Below are 6,000 nucleotides of genomic sequence, written 5' to 3'. Positions count from 1 at the left end.
ATCATATTTTGTGTACTTGTGTGCGAGTTAATTCCATGTGCAGTAAATTAGAAGGAATTTTCAAACATATTGGTCTCACGGCATGGACACATGCATAGAGTGCCATGGCATTTTAATGCCAAAAAATTTAAAAATTATCGGTAAAACATGAAACCTTGCTTCATGTAATGTCAGGCCACCAAGTTGATGTGGTAAAAAAATTCCTATTTGACGAAAGTTTGGACAAACCCCCCTAACTAACTGGAGCAACTTACTAGATAGCTCGTGCTTCCGAGAGGGAACAATGCATGTTTGATAACGAACGAGAGATAGCTTCCTCTTACGAGCTTCAATTTTTTTCTACATTTAATGTGAAAATTTGGAAAATTTCAGGGGTCAATTGAGCTTTTAAAGACATTTAAGTGATTTTCTAGCCATTTAACGACCGTAATTCAAATTTGAACTGCATCTACATGCAACGGCTACCCATAACAGTTTGAAAAATCATATTTGTGTGCTTGTGTGCGAGTTAATTCAATGTACAGTAAATTAGAAGGAATTATCAAACATATTGGTCTCACGGATGGACACATGCATGGAGTGCCATGGCATTTTAATTCCAAAAAATTAAAAAATTATCAGTAAAACATGAAACCTTGCTTGATGTAATGTCATGCCACCAAGATAATGTGGTAAAAAAATTGGCATGTTTGACGAAAGTTTATACACACATCCCTCACAAACCAGAGGAACTCACTAGAAGTCAAGTGGTTCCGAGAGGGAACAATGCATGCTTGATGACGAACAAGAGATAGCTTCGTCTTACGGCCTTCAAATTTTTTTCTATGTTTAACATGCACTAGTACAACTATCATGTGAGAATTTGATAAATTCTAGGTGTATCATTTTCTAGCCATTTAATGACAGTAATTTAAATTTGAACTACATCTACATGCAATGGCTAAACATAACGGTTTGAAAAATCATGTTTTTGTACTTTTGTGAGAGTTAATTCCATGTGCAGTAAACTAGAAGGAATTTTCGAACATACTGGTCTCACGGCATAGACACATGCAAGGAGTGCCATGGCATTTTAATTCCAAAAAATTAAAAAATGATCAGAAAAACATGAAAAACATGAAACCTTGCTTGATGTAATGTCATGCCACCAAGATGATGTGGTAAAAAATTGGCATGTTTTAAGGAAGTTTGGACAAACCCCCCTCACTAACCGGAGAAACTCACTAGATGGCTCGTGGTTCCAAGTGGGTACAATGCATGTTTGATGACGAACGGGAGATTGCTTCCTCTTACGACCTTCAACTTTTTTATACATTTAACATGCACTAATACAACTGTCATGTGAAAATTTGGAAAATTTTAGGGGTCATTTGACCTTTTAAAGACATTTATGTGATTTTCTAGCTATTTAATGACCGTAATTCAAATTTGAACTACATCTACATGCAACGGCTAACCATAACGGTTTGGAAAATCATATTGGTGTACTTGTGTGCGAGTTAATTCCATGTGCAGTAAATGAGAAGGAATTTTCAAAAATACTGGTCTCACGGCATGGACACATGCATGAAGTGCCATGACATTTTAATTCCAAAAAATTTAGAAATGATCAGAAAAACATGAAACCTTGCTTGATGTAATGTCATGCCACCAAGACGATGTGGTAAAGAAATTGGCCTATTTGACGAAAGATTGGACACACCCCCTCACTAACCGGAGCAACTCACTATATGGCTCGTGCTTCCGAGAGGGGAACAATGCATGTTTGATGACGAACGGGAGATAGCTTCCTCTTACGAACTTCAATTTTTTTCTACATTTAACGTGCACTGATACAACTTTCATGTGAAAATTTGGAAAATTTTAGCGGTCATTTCACCTTTTTAAGGATTTATGTGATTTCTAGCCATTTAATGACCATAATTCAAATTTGAACTACATCTACATGCAACAGCTAACCATAACGGTTTGAAAAAAAAAATCATATTTTGTGTACTTGTGTGCGAGTTAATTTCATGTGCAGTAAATTAGTAGGAATTTTCAAACATATTGGTCTCACGGCATGGACACATGCATGAAGTGCCATGACATTTTAATTCCAAAAAATTTAGAAATGATCAGAAAAACATGAAACCTTGCTTGATGTAATGTCATGCCACCAAGATGATGTGGTAAAGAAATTGGCCTATTTGACGAAAGATTGGACACACTCCCTCACTAACCGGAGCAACTCACTAGATGGCTCGTGGTTCCAAGTGGGTACAATGCATGTTTGATGACGAACGGGAGATAGCTTCCTCTTACGAACTTCAATTTTTTTCTACATTTAACGTGCACTGATACAACTTTAATATGGAAATTTGGAATATTTCAGGGGTCATTTCACCTTTTTAAGGATTTATGTGATTTCTAGCCATTTAATGACCATAATTCAAATTTGAACTACATCTACATGCAACAGCTAACCATAACGGTTTGAAAAAAAATCATATTTTGTGTACTTGTGTGCGAGTTAATTTCATGTGCAGTAAATTAGTAGGAATTTTCAAACATATTGGTCGCACGGCATGGTCACATGCATGGAGTGCCATGGCATTTTAATTCCAAAAAATTAAAAAATTATCAGAAAAACATGAAACCTTGCTTGAAGTAATGTCATGCCACCAAGATGATGTGGTAATTTTTTGGCCTGTTTGACGAAAGTTTGGACACACACCCCTCACAAACCGGAGGAACTCACTAGAAGGCAAGTGGTTCCGAGAGGAAACAATGAACGTTTGATGAAGAATAGGAGATAGCTTCCTCTTAAGGCCTTCAATTTTGTTCTACGTTTAACGTGCACTACTACAACTGTCACGTGAAAATTTGGTAAATTCTTGGGGTCATTTGAACTTTTAAAGACATTTAAGTCATTTTCTAGCCATTTAATGACCGTAATTCAAATTTGAACTACATCTACATGCAACGGCTAACCATAATGGTTTGAAAAATCATGTTTGTGTACTTGTGTGCGAGTTATTTCCATGTGCAATAGACTAGAAGGAATTTTCAAACATACTGGTCTCACGGCATGGACACATGCATGGAGTGCCATGGCATTTTAATTCCAAAAAATTAAAAAATGATCAGAAAAACATGAAACCTTTATTAATATAATGTAATGCCACCAAGACGATGTGGTAAAAAAATTGGCCTGTTTGATGGAAGTTTGGACAACCCCCCCTCACTAACCGGAGCAACTCACTAGATGGCTCATGGTTCCAAGTGGGTATAATGCATGTTTGATGACGAATGGGACATAGCTTCCTCTTACAAACTACAATTTTTTTCTACATTTAACATGCACACATACAACTTTAATACAAAAATTTGGAAAATTTCAGGGGTCATTTGACCTTTTAAAGACATTTAACTGATTTTCTAGCCACTTAATGATCCTAATTCAAATTTGAACTACATCTACATGCAATAGCTAACCATAACGGTTTGGAAAAATCATATTTGTGTACTTTTATGTGAGTTAATTCCAAGTGTAGTGAATTAGAAGGAATTTTCAAAAATACTGGTCGCACGGCATGGTCACATGCATGGAGTGCCATGGCATTTTAATTCCAAAAAATTAAAAAATTCTCAGAAAAACATGAAACCTTGCTTGAAGTAATGTCATGCCACCAGGATAATGTGGTAAAAAATTGGCCTGTTTGACGAAAGTTTGGACACACACCCCTCACAAACCGGAGGAACTCACTAGAAGGCAAGTGGTTCCGAGAGGAAACAATGAATGTTTGATGATGAATAGGAGATAGCTTCCTCTTACGGCCTTCAATTTTTTTCTACGTTTGACGTGCACTACTACAACTGTCATGTGAAAAATTGGTAAATTCTAGGGGTCATTTGAACTTTTAAAGATATTTAAGTCATTTTCTAGCCATTTAATGACTGTAATTCAAATTTGAACTACATCTACATGCAAAGGCTAACCATAACGGTTTGGAAAATCATATTTGTGTACTTGTGTGCGAGTTAACTCCACGTGCGGTAAAGTAGAAGGAATTTTCAAAAATACTCGTTTCACGGCATGGACACATGCATGGAGTGCCATGGCATTTTAATTCCAAAAAGTTAGAAAATGATCAGAAAAACATGAAGCCTTTCTTAATGTAATGTCATGCCACCAAGACAATGTGGTAAAAAAATTGGCCTGTTTGATGGAAGTTTGGACACACCCCCCTCACAAACCGGAGGAACTCACTAGAAGGCAAGTGGTTCCGAGAGGAAACAATGAATGTTTGATGATGAATAGGAGATAGCTTCCTCTTACGACCTTAATTTGTTCTTTCTACATTTAACATGCACTAATTCAACTGTCATGTGAAAATTTGGAAAATTTAAAGGGTCATTTGACCTTTTAAAGACATTAAAGTGATTTTCTAGCCAATTAATGATCCTAATTCAAAACTGAACTACATCTACATGCAACGGCTAACCATAACGGTTTGGAAAATCATATTTGTGTACTTGTGTGCGAGTTAACTCCACGTGCGGTAAATTAGAAGGAATTTTCAAAAATACTGGTTTCACGGCATGGACACCTGCATGGAGTGCCATGGCATTTTAATTCCAAAATATTTAGTAATGATTAGAAAAACATGAAACCTTGCTTCATGTAGTGTCATGCCACCAAGATGATGTGGTAGAAAAATTGGCATGTTTGACGAAAGTTTGGACACACCCCCCTCACTAACCAGACCAACTCACTATATGGCTCGTGCATACGAGAGGGAACAATGCATGTTTGATGACGAACGGGAGATAGCTTTCTCTTACGAACTTCAATTTTTTTTCTACATTTAACGTGGACTGATACAACTTTAATATGAAAATTTGGAAAACTTCAGGGGTCATTTGACCTTTTAAAGACATTTAACTGATTTTCTAGCCATTTAATGATCCTAATTCAAATTTGAACTACCTCTACATGCAATAGCTAAACAAAACAGTTTGAAGAATCATATTTGTGTACTTGGGTGCGAGTTAATTCCATGTGCAGTCAATTAGAAGGATTTTTTAAACATATTGGTCTCACGGCATGGACACATGCATGGAGTGCCATGGTATTTTAATTCCAAAAAATTAAAAAATTATCAGAAAAACATGAAACCTTGCTTGATGTAATGTCATGTCACCAAGATGACGTGGTAAAAAAATTTGCCTGTTTGACGAAAGTTCGGACAAACGCCCCTCACTAACCGGAGCAACTCACTAGATGGCTCGTGCTTCCGAGAGGGAACAATGCATGTTTGGTGACGAACAAGAGAGCTTCCTCTTACAACCTTCAAATATTTTCTACATTTAACATGCACAAATACAACTGCAATTTGAAAATTTGGAAAATTTCAGGGGTCATTTTACCTTTTAAAGACATTTAATGACCGTAATTCAAATTTGAACTACATCTACATGAAACGGATAATCATAACAGTTTGAAAAATCATATTTGTGTACTTGTGTGCGAGTTAATTCCATGTGCAGTAAATTAGAAGGAATTTTCAAACATATTGGTCTCACGGCATGGACACATGCATGGAGTAGCATGGCATTTTAATTCCAAAAAATTAAAAAATTATCAGAAAAATATGAAACCTTGCTTGATGTAATGTTATGCCATCAAGATGATGTGGTAAAAAAATTGGCATGTTTGACGAAAGTTTGGACATAGCCCCCTCACAAACCGGAGCAACTCACTAGAAGGCTCGTGGTTCCGAGAGGGAAAAATGCGTGTTTGATGACAAACGGGACATAGCTTCCTCTTATGACCTTCAATTTTTTTTCTACATTTAAAGTGCACTAATACAACTGTCATGTGAAAAATTGGAAATTTTCAGGGGTCATCTGACCTTTTAAAGACATTTTAGTGATTTTCTACCCATTTAATGACCGTAATTCAAATTTGAGTACATCTACATGCAATGGCCAACCATAACGGTTTGAAAAATCATA

The sequence above is a fragment of the Triticum urartu genome, chromosome 3 (assembly GCF_003073215.2).
Source record: "Triticum urartu cultivar G1812 chromosome 3, Tu2.1, whole genome shotgun sequence".
Classification (NCBI taxonomy): domain Eukaryota; kingdom Viridiplantae; phylum Streptophyta; class Magnoliopsida; order Poales; family Poaceae; genus Triticum; species Triticum urartu.
This window is presented reverse-complemented; position numbering follows the sequence as displayed.